The 24,831-nt window shown below is 38.5% G+C and overlaps 1 long non-coding RNA gene across 2 annotated transcripts in view; it reads right to left on the bottom strand.

The window, feature by feature from the left end:
- LOC117796683 overlaps positions 1 to 24,831 on the bottom strand; it is a 203,966-nt gene that overhangs the window by 147,162 nt on the left and 31,973 nt on the right. For both annotated transcript variants that reach the window (XR_004621289.1, XR_004621288.1), the window contains exon 2: positions 8,993 to 9,069. This is a non-coding gene — a long non-coding RNA (uncharacterized LOC117796683). The remainder of the gene's footprint in view (positions 1 to 8,992; positions 9,070 to 24,831) is intronic.

The following is a 24,831-nucleotide window of genomic DNA, read 5'->3' as shown; positions in this document are numbered from 1 at the left end:
GTCGGTAAATAAAAAGGTATAGCACAAGGCACAAGGACATTCGGGGAGGTGGTGGAATTTTCCTGTATACTGATAGCGGTTGTAGTTATACAAATCTCTACCCCCCACTTGTGTATATAGTGAAATTTCTAGAACTGTATGACCAAAACAGATCACTTTTACTGTATATAAATTTCTAAAAACAAAATTTAAAACCATTGGAAAAGGAGATAATATAATCTATAGTAATGTATTGAAAGTACATCTGTTTAGAGAAGGGAATATTTTGTTCCTAAATTTGTGAATCATTCCACAGAGATGTTGCCTAACTACTGTGAATGCCTCCAGAACTTAAATCTTCTTTTAAGTGTTAAAATTAACATAAAAATAACAATGACATTAACAATATGAATAAAAATTGTGATAACATTCAGGTGCAAAGACCAGCATTTCATGAGTTACTTACTGATGTGAAAGCCAAGACTATTTCTGTATATTCACTGCCTTCTTCAAACTTAGAAGTTTTTCAAAAGCACTATTCCTAATTTAGAAAAAAAAAAATATGGCAAAAGACAGAAAGAACCATGGAGGCATTCAAACTCTTTGATGCTGTAATTCCACTCATAGGACTTATTCATAAGATGCTATAGGAGGAATGTTTGCGTTCCCTCCCCAAATTTATATGTTGAAATCAAATCCCCAAGTGATGGTATTCCAAGATGGGACCTTTTGGGGGGTAATTGGTCCTGAGGGTGGAGCTGTCATGAATGGGATTAGTGTCCTTATAACAGAGATCCCAGAGAGCTCTCTTCACTCCCTTCGGCCAAGTGAGGACACAGCAACAAGGTGGCCGCTTCCCAGCCAAGAAGCAGGTCCTCAGCCAACACTAACTTTGCCAGTGCCTTGATCTTGGACTTCCCAGCCTCCATAACTATAAGAAATAAATTTCTGTTGTTTATAAGCTTCCCAGTTTATGGTATTCTGTTAAAGCAGTCTGAAATAAAGCTTAAGGGAATAAAATAACATGAAGCATTAAAAAAAGAAAAGTACAAGTATTTCATTTCTCAATGACTTCTAAAGGTATACACTGCAAAATTTAATTAATTAACTAATTAATTAATTAATTAATAGATGGAAGGGAGGAAGGGGGGAGTTAGGGAGGGATGAACGAAAACTAAAAGCCATACAAATGTCTGATAATAAAGAAAGAGTTGATATGCTAAATCAACAGAGTATAATATAACATAATCATTCATAATTATGAAGTCTCTTAAGACCCAGGAGAAAGTATAATAAAATTTCAAAATCAGAAATGCCCTAGACATGATGACTGCAACTATTTAAAATATGCATATGTATGTGGATTGGAAATCAACTTTCTTCTGCAAAAGTGAGAATGTCATCAGGAGAGCAAAATTATGGAAACTTTTTTCTTCTTTTCAAAAACATTATTCAATTTGCTATATTTCTATTTTCAATGATAAAAGAAAGCACTTCAATTTAGAGCATATATGGCTGACTAATTCGTAAACTTGCACACACTAAGTTATTTTCTATCTTGAAAACCATGATCATTACAATAGTTTTCCTTAAAATAAATTCTTAAAACTGAGTGCCTTAATAGGATATCAATAGGCAAAACAGTCATTTTTAGTAAAAACTTAAATAATGTAATTTATACATAACTGACTTAGTTTAAAAAACATTTGCCTGTGATAGGATACAGTCAATAGCATGTCTGACAGCACAATCAAGTAGTCAGTAAAAGACTAGCTGGCCTGAGTAAATGAATGAATGAAAAAATTCAATTTTAGCTACTTGTCTTTTTTTAGAAAGATGCTAGCAAATTTTATTTGGACATGATTTATCAGTACCATCAATCACTGACAGACATGTTGAGTAGGTTATACCCTGACAGAATCCTTTATTTTTTTTTAATGTTTTTTTATTATATTATGTTAGTCACCATACAGTACATCCCTGGTTTCTGATGTAAAGTTCGATGATCCATTAGTTGCGTATAACACCCAGTGCACCACGCAATACGTGCCCTCCTTACTACCCATCACCAGTCTATCCCATTACCCCACGCCCCTCCCCTCTGAAGCCCTCAGTTTGTTTCTCAGAGTTCATAGTCTGTCATGCTCATTCCCCGTTCTGATTACCCCCCTTTCTTTATCGCTTTCTTCCCCTACCGATCTTCCTAGTTCTTATGTTCCATAGATGAGAGAAATCATATGATAATTGTCTTGTCATGCTCATTCCCCGTTCTGATTACCCCCCTTTCTTTATCGCTTTCTTCCCCTACCGATCTTCCTAGTTCTTATGTTCCATAGATGAGAGAAATCATATGATAATTGTCTTTCTCTGCTTGACTTATTTCACTTAGCATTATCTCCTCCAGTGCCGTCCATGTTGCATTTACCTATTGTGGACAATGCTGCTATGAACATTGGGGTGCATATGGCCCTTCTCTTCACTATGTCTGTATGTTTGGGGTAAATACCCAGTAGTGTAATGGCTGGGTCATAGGGTAGCTCAATTATTAACTTTTTAAGGGACCTCCACGCTGTCTTCCAGAGTGGCTGTACCAACTTGCATTCCCACCAACAATGTAGGAGGGATCCCCTTTCTCCACATCCTCTCCAACAATTGCTGTTTCTTGCCTTGTCAATTTTTGCCACTCTAACTGGCATAAGGTGGTATCTTAGTGTGGTTTTGATTTGAATTTCCCTGATGGCTAAAGATTTTGAACATTTTTTCATGTGTCTGTTAGCCATTTCTATGTCATCATTGGAAAAGTGTCTGTTCATATCTTCTGCCCATTTTTTGATTTGTTTATTTGTTTCTCGCGTATTGAGTTTGAGAAGTTCTTTGTAGATCTTGGATACCAGTCTTTTATCTGTAGCATCATTTGCAAATATATTCTCCCATTCCATGGGCTGCCTCTTAGTTTTTTTGATTGTTTCCTTGGCTGTGCAGAAGCTTTTTATCTTGATGAAGTCCCATAAGTTCATTTTATCTTTTGTTTCTCTTGCCTTTGGAGATGTGTCATGAAAAAGGTTGCTTTGGCCGATGTCGTAGAGGTTGCTGCCTATGTTCTCCTCTAGAATTTTGATGGATTCCTGTCTGACATCGAGGTCTTTCATCCATTTGGAGTTTATCTTTGTGTACGGTGTGAGAGAATGGTCAAGTTTCATTCTTCTGCATGTAGCTGTCCAATTTTCCCAGCACCATTTATTGAAGAGACTGTCTTTTTTCCACCGGGATGTTTTTTCCTGCTTTATCAAAGATTAGTTGCCCAAAGAGCCGAGGGTCCATTTCTGGGTTCTCTATTCTGTTCCATTGGTCGATGTGTCTGTTTTTGTGCCAGTACCATGCTGTCTTTGTGATCACAGCTTTGTAGTACAGCTCGAAATCCGGCATTGTGATGCCCCCAGCTTTGTTTTTCCTTTTCAACAGTTCCTTGGAGATTCGGGGCCTTTTCTGGTTCCATACAAATTTAAGGACTATTTGTTCCAGTTCTTTGAAAAATGTCCTCGGTATTTTGATCGGGATAGCATTGAAAGTGTAGATTGCTCTGGGTAGTATGGACATTTTAACTATGTTAATTCTTCCAATCCATGAGCATGGAATATTTTTCCATCTTTTTATGTCTTCCTCAATATCTTTCAAAAGTGATCTATAGTTTCTAGCATATAGGTCCTTTACGTCTCTGGTTAAGTTAATTCCAAGGTAACGCATGGTTTTTGGTGTTATTGTAAATGGGATGGATTCCCTAATTTCTCTTTCTTCAGTCTCGTTATTCGTGTATAGAAATGCAACTGATTTCTGGGCATTGATTTTGTATCCTGCCACCTTACTGAATTGTTCTATAACTTCTAATAGTTTGGGAGTGGATTCCTTTGGGTTTTCCATATAGAGTATCATGTCATCTGCAAAGAGAGACAGTTTGACTTCTTCTTTGCCGATTTGGATACCTTTGATCCCTTTTTGTCTTCTGATTGCTGTTGCAAGGACTTCTAGTACTATGTTGAATAATAGTGGCGAGAGTGGGCATCCTTGTCGTGTTCCTGATCTTAAGGGAAAGGCTTCCAGCTTTTCCCCATTGAGAATAATGCTTGCAGTAGGCTTTTCATAGATGGCTTTTATGAGATTGAGAAATGTACCCTCTATTCCTACACTCTGAAGGGTTTTAATCAGGAAAGGATGCTGTATTTTGTCAAATGCTTTTTCTGCATCAATTGAGAGGATCATATGGTTCTTGAGTCTTTTCTTGTTGATATGATGTATCACATTGATTGATTTGCGAGTGTTGAACCATGCTTGCATCCCAGGTATGAATCCCACTTGGTCATGATGGATAATCCTTTTAATGTACTGTTGGATTCTATTAGCAAGGATCTTGTTGAGGATTTTGGCATCCATATTCATTAGAGAAATCGGTCTGTAATTCTCCTTTTTGAGGGGGTCTTTGCCTGGTTTGGGGATCAAGGTAATATTAGCCTCATAGAATGAGTTTGGTAGCTTTCCTTCTGTTTCTATTTTTTGAAATAGCTTTAGGAGAATAGGTATTATTTCTTCTTTGAATGTTTGGTAGAATTCCCCAGGAAAACCGTCTGGGCCTGGAGTTTTATTATTTGGAAGGTTGTTTATCACTGACTCAATTTCTTCATAGTTAATTGGCCTATTTAAGAAATCTATTTCTTCCTGTTTCAGTCTTGGTAGTTTATAGGTTTCCAGGAAGGCCTCCATCTCTTCCAGATTGTTTAGTTTTTTGGCATATAGCTGTTGATAAAAGTTTCTAATAATCCTTGCAATTTCAATGGTGCTGGTCGTGACCTCTCCCTTTTCAGTCATAATTTTAATAATCTCAGTCCTTTCTCTTTGTTTTTGGACAAGTTTTGCCAGTGGTCTATCAATTTTATGGATTCTCTCAAAGAACCAGCTTCTAGTCCTGTTGATCTGCTCTACTGTGGTTCTGGTCTCTAATTCATTGATTTCTGCTCTAATCTTGGTCAACTCCTTCCTTGTCAGTGGGTTAGGCCTGTCCCTCTGTTGCTGTTCCAGTTTCTTGAGGTGAGAATATAGAAACTGCATTTTAGATTTTTCTATTCTTTTGAGTGAGGCTTGGATGGCTATGTATTTCCCCCTTAGGACTGCCTTTGCAGTATCCCATAGGTTTTGGACCGTTGTGTATTCATTCTCGTTGGTCTCCATAAATTGTTTAATTTGTTTTTTGATTTCCTGGTTTATCGAGTCATTCTTGAGCAGGATGGTTCTTAGCCTCCAAGTGTTTGAGTTTCTTCCAGGTTTTTCCTTGTGGTTGAGTTCCAATTTCAGAGCGTTGTGGTCTGAGAATATGCAGGGGATAATTTCAATCTTTTGGTATTGGCTGAGACCTGTTTTGTGTCCCAGAGCATGATCTATTCTTGAGAATGTTCCATGGGCATTTGAATAGAATGAGTATTCTTTGGTTCTGGGGTGTAGTGTTCTATATATATCTATGAGGTCCAACTCGTCGAGTATGGCATTCAAAGCCTTTGATTCTTTGCTTAGTTTTTGCCAGGGTGTTCTGTCTATTTCTGATAGTGGGGTGTTGAGGTCCCCTACTATTACTGTGTTCTTATCTATATGTCTCTTTATTTTGGTTAAGAGTTGGCTTGTGTATCTTGCTGCTCCCCTGTTGGGGGCATATATATTAATAATTGTCATATCCACTTGTTGAATACTTCCTTTAAGAATAATATAGTGCCCTTCTGTATCTCTCTCTATGGCCTCTAGTTTAAAATCCAGTCTATCTGATATGAGAATTGCTACTCCAGCTTTCTTTTGAGGTCCATTTGCGTGGAAGATGGTACTCCATCCCCTTACTCTAAGTCTGAATGCATCTTTGGGTTCAAAATGAGTCTCTTGTAGACAGCAAATGGATGGGTCATGTCTTTTTATCCAATCTGCAACCCTGTGGCGTTTTATGGGAGAGTTTAAGCCATTTAGATTGATAGAGATTATTGACAGATATGATTTTAATGATGCCATTTCTCTTTAAAGTCTTTGTATCGGTTGTGACTTGCTGCTCTGTATCACTCTTGGGGCCTTTTTACCTTTATAGAGCCCCCCTTAATATCTCCTGTAGGGCTGGTTTCGTGGTTACGAAATTGGTTAATGATTGGCGATTTTGGAACGTCTTTATTTCTCCATCAATTCTGAATGACAGCTTTGCTGGATAAAGGATCCTTGGCTGCATGTTTTTCTCTGAAAGAGCTTTAAAAATGCCCCCCCAAGCCTTTCTCTCATTCCAGGTCTCTGTAGACAGGTCTGACGTAATCCTGATACCTTTGCCTTGGTACGTGAGAAATTTCTTTGCCCTGGCCGCTTTCAATACTGTATCCTTGGATCTAATATTTGCGAATTGCACTATGACATGCCGTGGCGTAGGTTTGTCCTGGTTGAGCTTGGATGGGGTCCTCTCTGCCTCTTGGACACGAATGCTTGTTTCCCTTGCTAGATTAGGGAAGTTTTCAGCTACAATTTGTTCAAATATCTCTTCTAGACCTCTGTTTTTCTCCACCCCTTCAGGGATGCCGATGATTCTGACATTGGATCGTTTCATAGAGTCAGTAATCTCCCGTAATCTACATTCGTGGGCGTGGATTTTTTTAAGACCAGCTTCTATTTTCGTTTTTTCTTCTACTAACCCATCCTCCAATTCGCTAACGCGTTCCTCTGCCTCGGTGACCCTGGCCGTCAGAGCCTCTAGTTTTGACTGCATTTGGCTCATAGAATTTTTAATTTCTGCCAGATTTGCTCTCATTTCCGTCCTTAGAGATTCTATATTCTCATTAACATTTTCATTAATACTTTTTTCAAGTCTACACATCATCTTGATCATTGTTACTCTGAGTTCCATTTCTGATAATTTGGTTATATCCATATCCATTAGTTCTGTGGCAGAGGCCACAGACTCATTGTCTTTTCTTTGCTGGGGGGGATTTCTCCTTCTCTTCATTCTGATGAGGAGAGGTTGCGGGGTTGTCCAGAGCCCAAATTACTGACCGGGACCCAGGCTGTGTGCCCTTGTTTTATAAGGATATTAGGGATGTGGGTTTCTTGATTTTTCAGCCTGCCTCCTGGGGGAGGGGCCTGCCGCGCCAATACTCAGGCAACCCTGTTTGGGTAGAGTCTCCGTGTCCCCTGCGAGGAGGGATGGGGATGGGCACGCTGTGAGCCAGTATTTCCAGGCTTTTGTTCTCTGGCAGCTTTCCCTGGTGGTTTGCTGTGCCTCTTCTGAGAGTCAGAGCAGCAGTGGCCGAATCTCAGCCTCTGTCTCAGAACAGAGTGATCGCGGACCATTCTCCAGGGATATTTGCTCCAGTACCTATGACTTCCAGCTTTAATTATGTTATTACAAAAACTGTCTCCTGGGAGACTACTGAGATTTTTGTTCTACAATTGCATCTGATACAATTATTTGCAAACTTTGAGAAGTAAATTAGCTTACTTTTCAATTTTTCTACCTGGCTGATTTAGAGTTATAACTAATTGCAATGAAATGCAAGAAACTTTTTGCCAAGTCCAGCTCCACTGACAATAAAAAAATTCCTTTATTGTAGCCAAGGAGTGCGTTTTGCACTAATAACTGGCATGAAGTGGATTTTCATTAAGTGTGTATGGTGTGCATGTGCACACATGCCTTCATTCAGTCTACTTTTTGCCCATCTCCTTCTTGACTGCTGCCTTCGGAAACTGATTTGCATGAGCTACATCAACAGCTTTTGGTAGTTTCTGGCTTCCATGTGGATTTACCCAAAGGGTATCCCCCAGCAGTTGCCAAAGGCTAGTAAAATCATGGCACTGATTCCATTAGCTATCTCCTTTCAAGTAAGTTGTGCCCCTTAATAAAAGAGCTTTTCTCCTACCACAATGAATAGCTTATTTGACTCTGTCCATGGTCCTGCAACAATTTCTTCCTACAATTTCTTCCAATTCTCCCTTTAGGCCCAGGTCAGGGAGATGGGAGATGGCCATACACTTTGTGCTCTTTATGATGCAGGAAGTCTGAAAGTTTCTTTCCTGCCACCTCAAATGCCTTCCCCAACAAGTTTCCAGGTATCAGTAGGAAAAAGAATACAAGATGGCAACACCTAAGAATAAGGGAGTCCCTTCTTGCTGAAGGATTCATTACAGAAAGGAGATAAATGACTACCAAGGGAACTACCATGAAAACATTTACTCTGAGTAGGAGGTTGCCCATCACCAGATATCACAAAGGTTCTGCCTTTCAGACAAGCAGAAATTTCCCCACACAAAAGTTTCAAGTAGCTTCCTGTGATGCTAAACACTGACTCCCCCCCCAAAAAAATAGGCTTCAATAAAATTTTACTCCTCTAAACTGAGCATTTTATTGCTTCTTTGTTAATTAGATATCTTTTATAATCATGCATAGTGTTTGTTTCACTTCCATGCCTAATAGTTATACTCATCCCAGTGGATTCAGCTTCTTTGAATTCATATCTCACATAATTTAATACTGTAGAGATTTCCAAACTCACATTAAAAAAAATAAGTGTTCTTCAAATTGATTCCTGGGTAAAATCCAGGAAACCAACCAATATTTCATCATTGCAAGATGCAAGAAGGACCTGATTCATCTATAGCAGTGGTTTTAAAACCAGGCACCTGAAGTACCAGGATAGGCAATGCAATGAGATGGTTAAGAACATTTGATTCAGGGCCATCAGGCAACTCCAGTCTTGACTTTGACAGTTACTGGATGTGTGACTCTTGGCAGGTTACTGACATTCAAGAAGCCCCAGTTTCATCACCCATATACAAGCAAATCTGTATATGGAGACAATACCTACCCCACAGCGTCATTGAAAAAATGCAAGCAAACTGAGCACAGAACCTTGTACAGAGTAAAAGTTTGACAAATCCAAACTATTATCATCTGTAGGACATGCCTTAAAGGAGACCTGAGACTGAGTGAAATGAGGACTCCCTCCCATCTTACCTCCCAAAGCAGCTCTGCTCTTACTCGTTTTCCATTTTGGGCTTTCAATGAAGATTCTATTTGAAGAGAGATTTTCACTACGAAAAAAAAAGATGAAAATAAGGACTTTAAGAAAATAATAATAATAAAGATTCTCTGAGTATTTATCACATCCTAGGCACTATTCTGAGTATTTCCTATGCATTAATTAATTTAATTTTCACAGCAGACTCTGTGAGAGGAATAATTACCTACACTTTATAGATGAGCAAAAGGAAACAGAAATAAGATAGATAATTTGATCAAGTCTACCCAGTTAATGACCTGAAAAGTCAGGATTTGAAATCAGGAATATAGACCAGTGCCAGAGACTGGATAATTAGCAGGCTCTACCCTGGCTTAGACTCAGAAGTACAGAAGTGCACTTATGCTTTCTGAGTATCAGTCATTCTCCAAGTGCTTCTTTCTTCCTATGTTTTAAGGAGAACAACTACCTAGTTCACTTCATTGCATAAAACAGGATATGGACTGGCAATGAAAGATTTGAGAAGTTAGCAATCCAGGAACTATGGTAGCCAAAAAGATTTCCAGCAGCCTATGTACATGTAAAATACTATAAACTATTCCAGTGAAAAGTCATAAACTTTACAGTCAGGTAGACTTGGTTCAAATCCAAGTTGTGGCCACAGTAGGGGCATATTCTCTATTAGAACTCTCAAAGTGACAAACACTCAGTTCTTTACTGGTGTAAGGATTTAGATTTTGACTGGAAAAAATGCCAGATGCCTTACAAGCCAAAGTATAAACCATAAAAAAAAAATGTCTACAGGCATGACTAAATGCCTCCCTAAATCACTGGTTTAGGAGATCCTTACCTAATGAGACAAATCCCATTTTCTTTTATAACAAGAGAAAATTTCAAATGCTTGTTTTCCCGGGCTTTCTTGCAATTGAGGCTCAGGGACATAACCCATTCTCCTCCAATCACATATAGGCATCCTAGATTTTGAATCATGTATTAGTAGTGCAAAACCCAGTAACTCCATAGAGTCTATTCTGCAGAGGGTGCCATTGGCAGAAAGGTTCCTTCATTGGTAAGCTGCACTGCAGATCTAAAGACAGTGCCACGGAACAGTGTTGATGGTGTCTGCAGAGTGGGTGTGTGTGTTTTATTGTTGAAAGTAAAATAGATGTATAAATTAATATGATAAATACTATTTTTTTAAAGAATTTATTTATTCGACAGAGATAGAGACAGCCAGCGAGAGAGGGAGCACAAGCAGGGGGAGTGGGTGAGGAAGAAGTAGGCTCATAGCGGAAGAGCCTGATGTGGGGCTCGATCCCATAACGCCGGGATCACGCCCTGAGCCAAAGGCAGACGCTCAACCTCTGTGCCACCCAGGCGCCCCATGATAAATACTATTTTAACAAACTGGAGAATCTATCTGAACTCATTACTGCACAAGTATTTGAACATCTATTAAGTACTGTTTTGATAAATACAGCACTGTGTGAAGCTTGGGTCTCATTATATCAAGATTTTTGTGGAGATGGGATTTTACTTAAAGTGGAAATAGAGAAAATATAATCTTCAGGAAGACGCCAAGGACAGACAAGAAGAATGATATCTGTACAATACTTTGCAGTTATATTTTAATAAACACCTTCTTATAATCATCTTTTTAACTATGACCAAGTCAGTGCTATGGTATCTAGACCAGTTCTTCCAGTGTCATTTGGGGAATTGTTATTGGCTACATAGTTTCTACCCTTGGTTTTGTACCATTTTCATAGATTCTGACAGTTGCCAATAAGCTCTCAATAAATCTGCTTAGAGTAGTTAGTTACTACTGTTGCTTGTACTTAATAGTCCTGACTGATACAGTAGCTAATGCATAAATCCAGATGCTTCAGGAAGCCTTGACAAATGACTAGGAAATATATATAATTTGTTTCCAGGTGAGTGTTTTTGCTCTGTCCTCTAGAGAGACTGGCCAACCCCTTACTGACATCTACTTGTTGGAAGAGAAACAGCATAGATAGGTATTTCGTATTGTATTAGAGAAACACACACTACTGATTCTGATAGATAAAGATTGCCTTTAAAGGGAAAAGCTAGCTTGACAGAAAAAGAAAGTGTGCCCTTTGCTATATTTTGGTGTGAATTTTATAAGGTTCCTGTACAATATGGCGCTGTTATCCTGGAAAGATGGTAACTGGTCCAGTGCCAAACTCATAAAAGGCTCTTGGGAAAGGCTTCTTAATTTGACTATATGAAGCGCAGAATATGAACATTCCTTAATCATATTTTTACCAGTTTCTGAACAGAATGTTGCTTTGGTTGGTGATTTTAGAATAAGAGCTATTCTGTAGAAAATCACGTAGCAGAACTTTTCATTCAGAAACCTACAAATCTGCTTCTTAACACAAGATGCCTTCTGTAGTTCAGAGCTTAGGGAAAGGGGAATTGAAAAGATGCTGGGATGTTAGAAAGAAGACACATTTATCTCTCTGAAGTTGTGCTTTTAAGCCAGGATCACACACTCGTTAGGGGGCAAGAAAGCATCCAATAACTACTAGCCTTGGGCATCCTAACTTTTTCATGGAAATACACTTAATTATCTCACTTGACCCATACTCTTACTTCTGCTGTCCCATCCAGGGACTTCTGATCTTTTGTGTTTTATGTTTTATTTTCAGTTTTGGGTGTACGTGGATGTTAGGATTTTCCTTGGCTTTGAATCTCTAAGCTTCTTGGAAATTCACTTGCACTCATGTGAATACTTTTTCCTCATCTGGGTGCTTCAGATGCCCATCCCTCCTGACTCAGTTTTATTCTACTACACCCAGGCACAAATTCAGGGAAATGATGACCAAGCCTGCTCCAAAAATCAAAAAGGGTATCAAATACCATGTTCATCAGTGAGAAGGCCTGCCCCTGAAAGAACAAAATCTCCAACTAAAACCAGTTAAAACAACACTGGCACTTTCTATCATACCAAATCAGAAGTCTAGAGGTAGGGGGTGCTAGTGTTGGAGCAGACATTCAGCATTGCCATCAAAGATCCAAACTCTTTCCAAATTTTCTCTCTGCCATCCCTGTGTTGGCAATGAATCCCAATAGGACAGGAAGGTTGCCACCACAGCTTGGGGCACGATAGCCTTTCAAGCAGAAAAAAGAAGCATGGGTGAATTGGTGGCTGGGAAGATGACAGAGTAGGAGGACCCTAAGCCCATATCATCCCAAGGATACAACTAGATAACATTCACATCAGTGTAAATAACCCAGAAAATAAGCCAAACACTAGCAGAACAAACTCCACAACTAAATATAGAGAAGAAGCCTCATCAAAGAGGGTAGGAAGGGCAGAGATGCAGTGGGGAGCTAAACAGACTGTGGGACTGTCCACTAGAGGGAGGGACCCACAGGCATGGAGAAGGGAGAGAAAAAGACGATCACACTGGGGAGCCCACACAGGGAAGATGAATCTCCATAACACTTGGCTTTGAAAACTAGAGGGGCTGAATTTCTTAAGTTCTTACAACCAGAGTGACTTAAAATCTGGAATGTTAAAAATGATCAGGCTTGCTTCTGGAAGAGCGGGAAGGGCATATAGGAACCTGAGTCCCTGCTCTTAAAGAGACAGCACAACAAATAGTCTATGGCGATACAGCATAGAAGCAGCAGTTTGAAATATGTCTGAGACATACAGGAAGGAGAGTTATTTACTAATCTCAGAGCATGTCCCAGAGGGACAGAGATCCCTGGGGGACTCTTCAGGAACAAAGGAGCCGGCAGGTACCGTTTCCCTCCCCCACCCCACGGCATAAACACACTGCAACCTGTGAAAACCAGCATGGTACTGATGCTCACTACCTAACTTGCTACCACCCCCCCACCCCCCCATGGATCCACCCTTTCCACTCACACTTGCCTCAGTCCCAGCTCTATGAGACCCCTCTCTCAGAAGATGCTCATAAATCTTGCAAACATCATAACTTCTGACCCGCACACTTTTCAAAACCTCATTCTAGCTGCTGCAGCTGAGGACAGGCACGTATCTTGTTAAAAACTAAAAGCACAACAACAACCACAAGCCAGTAGAACAGACCAAAGAAACCAGGAGCCTGTTCTTTGAAAAGATCAACAAAATTGATAAACCTATAGACAAAATCATCAAAAAAAAAGAAAAAGAAAAAGAAAAAAAAAGAGAGAGGACTCAAACAAACAAATCAGAAATGACAACCAACACCAGAGAAATACAAGTGATTGTAAGAGAATATTATGAAAAATTACATGCCAAAAAATTGGACAACCTAGAAGAAATGGATAAATACTTAGAAATATATAACATACCAAAACTGAAGCAGGAAGAAATAGAAAATTTGAACAGACTGAATATCAGCAATGAAATTGAATCAGCAATCAAAAAACTCCCAACAAACAAAAGTCTAAGGCCAGATGACTTCACAGGTGAATTCCACCAAACATTTAAAGAGTTATTACCAATTCTTTTCAAACTTTTCCAAAAAATAGAAGAGGAAAGAAAACTCAAATTCTATGAGGCCAGCACTACCTTGAAGCCAAAACCAGATAAAGACACCACAAAAAAGAGAACTACAGGACATCTCTGATTATTATAGATACAAACATCCTCAACAAAATCTTAGCAAACTGAATCCAACAATACATTTAAAAAATCATTCATAGTGATCAAGTGGGATTTATTCCTGGGATGCAAGAGTAGTTCAATATTTGCAAATCAATCAACATGAGACATCACATCAATAAAAGAAAAGATAAAAACCATATGGTTGTTTCAATAGACTAGACGCAGAAAAAGCATTTGACAAAGTACAACATCTATTCATGATAAAAACCCTCAACAAAGTAGGTTTAGAAGAAACAACTCTACATAATAAAGGATTCATGAAAATCCCACAGCTAACATCATATTCAATGGGGAGAAAATGAGAGCTTTTCCTCCAAAGTCAGGAACAAGACATGGATGTCCACTCTCACCACTTTTATTCAACATGGTACTGGAAGTCCTAGCCACAGTAATCAGACAAGAAAAAGCAATAAAAGGCATCCAAATTGGTAACGAAGAAGTAAAACTTTCCCCATTTGCAGATGATATGATTCTGTATATATACAACCCAAAAGATTCCACCACAAAACTACTAGAATTGATCTAGAACAGAATAAATCTGTTCCATTTCTATACACTAATAATCAAGCAGCAGAAATGAAGTTAAGAAAACAATCCCATTTACAATTGCACTAAAAAGAGTAAAATTACCAAGAATAAACTTAACCAAGTTAAGACCTATCCTCTGAAAACATTGATGAAAGAAATTGAAGACAACACAAAGAAATGAAAAGACATTCTATACTCATGGATTGGAAGAGCAAATATTAAAATGTCTATACTGCCAATGCAATCTACACATTTAATACAATCAAATCAAAATACCAACAACATTTTTCACGGAACGAGAATAAAAAATCCTAAAATTTGTTTGGAACCACAAAAGACCCCGAATAGCCAACACAATCTTGAAAAAGAAAAACAAAAATGGAGGTATCAGAATTTTAGATTTCAAGTTATGTTAAAAGGCTACAGTAACCAAAACAGTATGGTATTAGCACAAAAACAGACACATAGATCAATGGAACAGAATAGAAAGCCCAGAAATAAACCCACCAAATATGGTCAATTAATTTTCAACAAAAGAGAAAAGAATATCCAATGTGAAAAAGACAATCCCTTCCACAACTGGTGTTGGAAAAAATGGATAGCTTCATGCAAAAGAATGAAACTAGACCACTTTCTAACACGACTCACAAAAATAAACTGAAAATGGAGTAAGGACCTAATTGTGAGATCTGAAACCATAAAAATCCTAGAAGAGAGCACAGGGAGTAATTTCTCTGACATTGCCATTACAACATCTTTCTAGATAATGTCTCCTGAGGCAAAGGAAATAAAAGCAAAAATAAACTATTGAGACTACATCAAAATAAAAAGCTTCTGCACGGTGAAGGATACAACCAACAAAACTAAAATACAACCTACAGAATGGTAGAAGATATTTACAAATAACATATCAGATAAAGGGTTAGTATCCAAAATATATGAAGAGCTTATACAACACAACATCCAAAACCCTCAAATAGTACAATTAAAAAATTGGCAGAAGACATGAACAGACATATCTCCAAAGACATACAGATGGCCAATGGATACATGAAAAGATTCTCAACATCACCCATCATCAAGGAAATGCAAATCAAAAGTACAATGAGATATCACCTCACACCTGTTAGAATGGCTAAAATCAAAAACTCAAGAAACAACAAGTGTTGGTGAGGATGTAGAGAAAAAGGAACCCTGATGCACTGTCTGGGAATTCAAACTGGTTCAGCCACTGTGGAAAACAGTATGGAGGTTCCTCAAAAAGTTAAAAATAGAACTACCCAAAGATCCAGTAATTGCACTACTGGGTATTTACCCAAAGAATACAAAAACACTAACCTGAAGGGATAAATGCACCCCTAGGTTTATAGCAGCATTATTTACCATAGCCAAGTTTGTAAGCAGCCTATGTCCATTGATAGATGAATGGATAAAGAAGAGGTGTACACACACACACACACACACACACACACACACACACACAGTGGAATATTACTCAGCCATAAAAAGAAATAAAATCTTGCCATTTGCAACTACATGGATTGATCTAGACTGTATAATTCTAAGAAAATAAGTCAGTCAAAGAAAGACAAATACCATATGATTTCACTCTTTCATAGAATTTAAGAAGCAAAACAAATGAATTATGGAAAAGCAGGGAGACAAACCAAAAAACAGACCCTATAGCAAACAAACAGAGGGTTATCAGAGGGGTGGTGGGTGGGGGAAATGGCTGAAATAGGTGAAGGGGATTAAGAGTGCACTTAACTTGATGAGCAATAAGTAATATATGGAATTGTTGAATAACTGTATGTCATTGCTTGTTAACTATGCTGTAATTAAAATTAATTTTAAAAAAGTTTTGACTCTGACAAACAAGAAAGAAAGAAGAGAAAGAAAGAAAAGAAAGAAGAAAGAAAGAAAGAAAGAAAGAAAGAAAGAAAGAAAGAAAGAAAGAAAAGAAAAGAAAATAGAAAAGAAAAGAAAAAAGAAAGAAAAGGAAGGGGAAAAAGCAGCATGGACAAAATTGGTTTCTGCTTACATAGCTTTACCCAGGAAGGCAAATTATTCCCAGGACATCCCCTCAGACTTACCCTACATTTTATTGGCCTCCAACTCCCAGACCCAAAAAATATCACGATGCTGGGCACCCTACCACCCAAGCCCATTTGGAATCCTGTTAGCAAGAAAGGAAGAGACCCATTTGGATGTGCAGCCAAACAAGTCTGCCTCCCTCAGCACTGAGCAGGAGTAGAGAAAGGCATGGCAGTGTACATGCTAGTCTTGTTCTTTCCACCTTTTTCTCAAAAAATAAACAGAAAAAGTCAGAAGTTTGGAAACAATTTGAGTTTAATCCAAAGGGGATAGTTAGTATTCGTACCTTTGCAAACTGCAGTATGCAGTCTAAAATTGCAATCCTGCTTATAGAAGGAGCCCTTCGGTTACTCTCCCATGAGAAATCATCTCCAGCTACTCTACTCAACATGTCTGCTCTAATTTCCTCTCACCACGTTTGGGCTGCAATATAAGGCAGGGGAGACAAAGCAGTCGCAGAGTTGAGACACCCACAGGAAGGAGGTGAATCCCACCAGTGCTTTTTCTGCAGGATCCTGGAACACAGCACAGCCCGTTTTTGGTTGAAGGCTGCATGTGGAGAGAAATGAGGCACGGACAATGTAAACCTTGTTTTGTATGGGCCGTGCAACCCTGAGGAACCCATGGTGAGAAATGTTAAAGAAGAAAGAGGGACTCAGCTGAAAACTATTCCGACTGCACCACAAAAAATGCTGCTGACTTGATGGGATATCTGCTAAAATAGAAGGCTTTAGGACAGACATCTAAAACAGCATTTATCACAGCACAGACAGTCCTCAGTTGATATCCGTGCCCACACAACACACTTTGCCATTGTCTGTGTGAAGGAATAGGCTGGGCTGAAATCACCACCACACAATAGAAACTTCTCTGTGAAGCTTGACTTTTCTTGGAATCATCTACTCCAGAAAACAATCCTGAACCTGAATCGCCAGCTTTATTTCATCTCAAATAAGCACATTCTTTAAATCCTTATGTAAAAAAACAGCTCAGCACTGCGAATAGCAACGGTCCTTTTAAGACAGAACACGATGGCAGTAGGAATGCTATAACAATGTACAGGGAAAGCCTTCACTAATGTCTTATGCATCAGACAGTAGAAAATGGATACGATCATACTGATAATCTGTCTTTTGAATGTTAACCTCTTGTGTGCTACACACCTTGCTTTTGTATATTATCTCTGGTTGTAAAAATCCTTACGAATAACTCATGAGATTCAGAGAGATCTTCCCAGGATTATTCAACTAATAAGAGATGGGGCTGGTCTTCAAACCCAAGTTTGTCTGATGCTAAACCCTTTACATTTGCTGTCTCCTTATACACTATTTCATATGTGCTAGTATTTCCCATAAAACCAATGATCCTTCAGGACATCAGAAGTGCCAAGCGTGAGGACGAGGGAAAGAGGACAGAGCCACAAAGAAGAGGAGTTGAATCTTGTCCCGTGAGGGGCACAGAAAGGCACAGGGGTAAAAGACTGATAAAAAGTCCCCACAACATGCGGACTAACTATTGAGAAAAGACGCTTTAAATAGTGGGAAAAAGTAAATCAGGAAAATGAAAACAACACATAATATTTTTTGCTGCTGAATCTTAACATTGGCAATATTCATATAGCAATTCATATCATTACATTGAAGTGCTAGATTTTCCTCAGTACAATTAACGAATAGAAATATCTCAAGGATATCTCTGGATGTGTCTGCGAAGGTGTTTTCAGGTGAGAGTAGCATTTGAATCAGTGGACTCAGTAAAGTCGATTGGCCTCTCCAGGGAGGATGGGCATCATCCAATCTGTTGAGGGGCCTGGATGGAATAAAAGATGGAGGAAGGAGGAATTCACCTCTTTCTGCTTCCTGCCTGCCTGCTTGAGTTTGGGGCATCTCATTTTATCTTCTCTGGACCTCAGACTGGGATTTAAACCATTGGTCCCTAGTTCTTAGGCCTTCAGACTGGGACTGAATTATACCACAAACTCTACAAAGGTCTATAGTTAACAAATCACAGATCTAGGAAATTCTCAACTTCCATCATCATGGCAGCCAATTCTTCATAATAAATCCTTCTCTCTCTCCCTCCACCCTCTTTCTTCTCTCTCTCTCTTCCCATATTTATACGTGAAAAGCACAGGTTGCAAAGTCTGTCCTAGTCCATTGAGCATATACATGACCACATACACACATCACACATCAGTTGTCAGATATCACTTCCAAAAACTGAGGTGAATAATGAGGAGGAAAAAAATGAACTTTCTGGTTCCTATAACCTATAAATGGGACTTAGGGGTGCTAGGGTTGGAGGCAGTAAGATTTATTGGCCAGAAAAACATAGATGGATTGAGGCAGAGTTTCCTAAAAGGAAAAGGGATACTGTTTTTATCTGAAGAAGGGTAGGAAGGTCTGCTGAACAAGCCAGAAAAATAGTAACTACTTCCAATGGAACAGATGAAATAGATAGATGGTTCGATAGATAAATAGATAGATGAGCACACACAGAAAAAATAATACATACGTGACAGCATATTAACAGCTATTTTATCTGGATGGTCATAGTATTGGCAATTTTATTCTTTCTTGGAAGTTCTCTATGTGTAATGGAGACTTTGACTCTCAATCAACTTTTCTTCATTTTGGAGGGTCTGGAAAGTGATCATCTTGATCCCCCAATCTTCTCGATCCCCCACTATCTTGCAGCTCACATTCTGGATCGCAAATTATGTGCCTCTGGTACTTGGGAGAGACTTGGACGGCAGAATGAAGAAACAACCGTTTCCCCAGCACTCTTGGCTGTTGTTGCTGGCAATGTAGGAACCGGAGACTTTCCCGCAGCTGCACTCGTGTCCTTGTCCCTCTATTCTGGGTATGAAAACACCCAGTCTCACTTGCTAATATCTGGATCATAGCTTCAGCTTCTCCTTCTCTAGTGTGAGAGGCAGTTGTCCCAGCATGTAGTAGTGGCTGCTCCCGAGCAGGAGCTCCCCTTGTGGCTCAGCTCCGTAGTATTCTGGAAACCAATCTGGGAAGTCTGGCCCAGAAACTGTTCTTTCAGTCCTTCCAAAACTGTGTAAGTCCATAATATCGTGTATTAAATTCCTTTCTGCTTAAAATACTTAATTCCTGTTTCCTGCATGCGACCCTACTGATTGGCCTATGTTTCACTGTACTATGACTGTAAGTATACCTGTCTTGTATAACAAAAACGTTTTTTCTAAATCTCATTCCATGCCTCTCCAAGACAAACATCCCATTTAAGTTAAGTTGGTCTCTTTACCAGAGACCATACCAGAAGTGCCCTTGGTTCATTCTTCCATGTGCATTTGCATGGTCTGTGTCTTCCTTTGGTCTGTCCAAGCTGAAAGAAACCAGGCATGTAGCACAGAGGCAGAGGGTTCTAACATTCCTGCCACATCCCCCAACACCCAGCAAAGCAACAGCAGTCCGAGCAGGGAAACGTAGTGTTCAATCCAACGGGAAAATAACATAGTGAGATGGTGTGGTAGGAAATCCCCCGAGCCCATAAAAAAGTTGAAATGGAGACTTTTCAGAAGTCTCGAGTTTCTCCTTGAGCACATAAAAACAAGAGCAAGGATGATTCAGAAGCATGTGCTTGTATACTGTGATCTATATGTATGATTTCTCTACTATTCTCCCAACAGAACTCTGAATTTTGACAGTGCACATTGGAAATGAAAATCATCAATGTCTGTTTGGCTATGATTCATTTCCTCCTCTTCCTTCTGATAGAAGAAAGTTAACATGAGATTGTTTTATTTTGTGTCCTCAAGTTAAATTTTTTAAAGGTAAATGCATGTGGGGAAAATCTGGTCCACCAGGAAGTATATCAAATGGATAAGAAGGGAGTTCCTGACCCCTCAGCTTTTTAGCCATCCCAGGCAATCTCTCTGCTAAGGGATAACCACTGCTACCAGTTTGAATAAAACCTTTGTGACCTCTTTTGATGCAATTACATACAACACTATTTTTTTTATGTGAACACACCGTACATACCGTTTGCTACTTTGTATTTTCTCTTAATAATAAATCATGGACATATTTCCACATCACTATTAATTATAAGACCTTGTTCTTTTAAAAGGCTGCATGTGGCCCACTTTAGATGGTTTATTTAACTCGTAAATAAACGCGTTATTAATTGACCTTGAGAATGCTTCCTCATTTGATAAATGAAAACAATGAGGCAATGTATATCTTAGTGTGGTTGAAGTTCACTTGATTGAAAAAAAACTCTTCAAATGCAGGTTTCATGTGTCATCTACCAAAAAAAAAATGTTAAGAACTACTTAATTTATATATTATGAAGCCTGAGAATAAATTAAGATTTTTGTCTACAGTTTGATATAAAATCTGGGTAGGCAAAAAAGTGATGAGTTAGTATATTAAATGTAAAGATCTTGGAACCTTTTTCCTCCAGTAGACTGAAAATAAATTCACGGAACAAAAGATCTCATTAACCACTTATGTTCATAGACGAAATTAAGAACATTCATATATTTGAAATACAGAGCTTATCCTACCCCCTAAAAGGAAACTGAACAAAGTCAAAATCCAAAAGTATTCTAAAAAATTTATCTGTAAATATTATCAGTGATTCAGTAAAAGTCAGATTAAATGTAATTTGAAATAGACTATTTCAGTTATCAGAGAAAGTAATATATCTGAAATAAATACTAGTTATTTTTTATTTGAAGTGTATCCCAAGAAGTTGAAAATAAGAGTTTAAGGTGAAATTAATGGTACAGATCATGCTAGGAAATCACTTATTCTTTAAAGTCCTAAACACAATGAAACTTAATCCCAAGAACTCTATGGAGAACTCTCATCCCCACCCCAGCCAACACTGGCCTCAGAATGCAATCATCAAGGGGAAAGACAAATCCTCTTTATAACAAATCAGACTTCCATAGAATCTCAAAGCTCGAAGGGGCTTCAAAGGCCACCTAACTGTTGGCCTTGGAATTCCCTTTTCTGCTTCTCACCAAAGGGAGCTTATGTTGCAGGCAGTTCCTTACCTACCTACTGCAGAAATTTGTTCTATTATACCCTGTTTTTAAAATCTTGGATTTAGTTCCTCCTGTAAGCTTTTGGTTTTAGATCAACTTTGGAGACCCTCCTTCACACAACAGCCTTGTAGATACCTGAAAGATAGTGACCACCTGCATCCTGACATTCTCTTAAGGGTAAACATCTGCCAGTGGAAACTATTCTGAACTCATCAAATCAATTATACCTTCCAGAAGCCTCTAATTTTTATCGCCGGTCATTCATTTTATTGATCTACTAATATTGATTGAGAGCTCCCCACATATCAAGTATGACACTCTTACTCTCTGGAAATAAAATAGTGAGAAAAGCGGTAACTTCTCTGTCTTCATGAAGCTTACGTGAGAGTTAGGGCAAAAAAAGACATTGATCGATGTATCTGCCATAGATTGTGTCTAGTTACAGAGGGGAGTGCCACAAAGGAGAGGTATTCAGTGCTGTGGGAGCACAAAGTAGAGAGCCTTGACCTAGACCTCGGTGATCCGGTGGGCTTCCTGGAGAAAGTGATGTTTGAGCTCTGATCCGAAGAACATTTATGAGACACACAGGTGAAGATGCAGGAGAGTAGCCTTCCTGACTGAAAGAAGACTTGTACAAGATTTTTACGAGGAGGGAGTATAGTCTGAGGAAGGTGATATAGCAAGCACATGGAAAATGACTGGAAAGAACGGTATGAGATACCCCCAGAGAAGTGCCTTTGGGTGTGGTTAAGGTTTGTTTGGGTGCTTAGGAGCCATGGAAAATTATTGAAAGCTTTTAAGAACAGGAAAGAAATAATTGCATTTACAAAATATGGCTCTGATCCCAAGACAGAAAACAGATCTGAGGATGGCAGGAAGGAAGGAAAGTCAACTTTTGGCAGGCTATTTTTTTTTTACACAAGATCTAAAATCCATATTTTATTTTATTTTATTTTTTAAATTTAAAAAAGATTATTATGTTCAATTAGCCAGTATATAGTACATCATTAGTTTTTGATGTAGTGTTCAACGATTCATTAATTGTGTATAACACCCAGTGCTCATCACCACATGTGCCCCCCTTAACACCCATCACCTAGTTACCCCATCCCCATACCCTCCCCCTTTCGTAACCCTCAGTTTGGTTTCCGGAGTCCAGTCTCTCGCGGTTTGTCTCCCCCTCTGATTTCTTCCCATTCAGTTTTCCCTCCCTTCCCCTGTGTCCTCTGCGCTATTCCTTCTGTTCCACATATGAGTGAAACCATATAATTGTCTTTCTCTGCTTGACTTACTTCACTTAGCATAATCCCCTCCAGTTCCATCCATGTCGACGCAAATGGTGGCTATTCATCCTTTCTGATGGCTGAGTAATATTCCATTGTATCTATGAACCACATCTTGACACACTCATCTGTTGAAGGATATCTAGGCTCCTTCCACAGTTTGGTTAGTGTGGACATTGCTGCTGTGAACATTGGGGTGCATGTGCCCCTTCTTTTCACTATGTCTGTATCTTTGGGGTAAATACCTAGTAGTGCTATTGCTGGGCCGTAGAGTAGCTCTATTTTTAATGTCTTAAGGAAACTCCATACTGTTTGCCAGAGTGGCTGTACCAACTTGCATTCCTATTTTAATGGTCCAATAGCAAAGGCTAGAGGATAAAGGAGATAAATGGCTGGTGAAAAATAGATGCATTTAAGAGATATTTAACAGAGAACTGTTTAGAATGCCAAATGAACCAGTAACAATTTTTAGAAGGTTTTGCCAATGCGGAAGTTTAAAACAAAGTTATGAAGCAGTTTAATTTTAATTTTCTATTATTTTGAAGGATGAAAGACTTGAATACTGAATATACAAAGATATGAAAATTAAACCGCAGTTTTTAAGACTCCACAAAGTACAACAAAAGAAACATTTCAATGAATTTCTTTTTTTCTAATTTGGACACGTCAGAAAGTGTATCTGCAGATTTTAATTTAGTGCTTCATCTTTTTGAAAGAATCTTAGAAGAAGAATAAAAGGAAAACAACAAGGAATTTAGAGGTGGGTAGGTGCTTGTATTTTTAAAAAAAGGTATAATCATGAAACATATGAAAATAGAAGGACAGTAAAAAAGCAAAACATTTTAAATATAGTCTTCTTTCTTTGTAAAGACTGTGAGTGATAAAAAGTAGAGCCAGAAAGAATTTCTTCCTTTCATGAGCTGGTCAGGGTTCTTTTATCATAGAAGTAATGCACTGGAAGTTTAAATTTGAAGCCACTGAAGAAGATACTGAAAAATTCCAAACAATAGTGTCAACAATACCCTCATTATAAATCCCGGAAATCAGTACCATTGAAGTTGCCTATTTCAAACGCAGACATTGTTTTTTAAAAGACTGGTCACCTAGCACCATCTTCTGGCTACATGATCATTTTTGTTTTCTGGCTCCCTTCAAATAGTTAACTGTGTAAATATTATGATTGTGGCGCCGCCTGCTGGATTTTTTTGGTCTAAAAATGAATGAAACCCTGAAGAGTTGCTGAGACATTAAATAATTACCTGCAAGGATATGACTTCTACTCATCCTAGAAAAGGATGATATTTGCCAATAACTAGACCTCCTGGTTCTAAGAATTATTATCAATTATCCACAAATAATATTCTAATATTCTAAAAAACTATTATGTATCCTACTTATTCTTACGGACAAAGAGGGTATATATTCCTTTGGTAACTCATTCTCCAGGTCCTCTTTTGCTGTCCCCCATACAACCTTTAGACCCATGCAAAATTACCCACCCGTTAGTTAAGAAGAAAATAAACTAATACATGAGCACACCTGAATACATTACTCCTTAAATTTTAGAACTCCAAGAAATAGCATTAGGTCTATTAGGCCCACCGGAAAACAGAGATGTAGTTTAGCCTCATCTAAAATATCTTATATCAAAATGAAACACAGAGAGTTTTGAAACAAGGCATGTTTACACTGAAGCCTCTGCTTTTTCTGCCCCACCTGTTTTCATTGCCACTTAATGAGGTTCAAGTAAATGTAGACTGTCTATAAATATGATTTTATTTAAAGCCTATTAAAAGGTTTTCTAATCTCCCTTAACATGTTTCCTTGTCAGAACGTCACGGTTTTCAGTCAAGATAACTTTACTTCCTTTTATTAACTTTTCCACAGGCGGAGTGACACACTTCCTCTTTGTCACCGCACGCTTCTTTCTGCGTGGGTATCTCTAAAATCAACCACGAATTCAAATCTTCCATACTGGTATCTGGACAGAAAAGTCCAAAGAAAGAAATAATAATTTGTCACTTTTTCTAAAGTGTTGATTAGATTCAACCTAAAAATAAGAATGCTAAAATTTCTGAGTTAAAAAAACAGAAGCTCTGTTCCTTTGCTAACACTAGCCATATTTAATGTGATTTAATGAGCTTTTTACTTATGCATTTCAAATGTTCTCTTAACTGGTAATATATGCCAATCGGAGTCCTCCCCAAAAGCTGAGAATAAGGACTTTCTCCCAGGTGGTGGGTCAAATTGTAAAGGATG

This window comes from Ailuropoda melanoleuca, chromosome 16, assembly GCF_002007445.2.
Source record: "Ailuropoda melanoleuca isolate Jingjing chromosome 16, ASM200744v2, whole genome shotgun sequence".
NCBI classification, from domain to species: Eukaryota; Metazoa; Chordata; class Mammalia; order Carnivora; family Ursidae; genus Ailuropoda; species Ailuropoda melanoleuca.
Note: the sequence above shows the minus strand (reverse complement) of the source record. Positions and strands in the feature narration are given on the sequence as shown.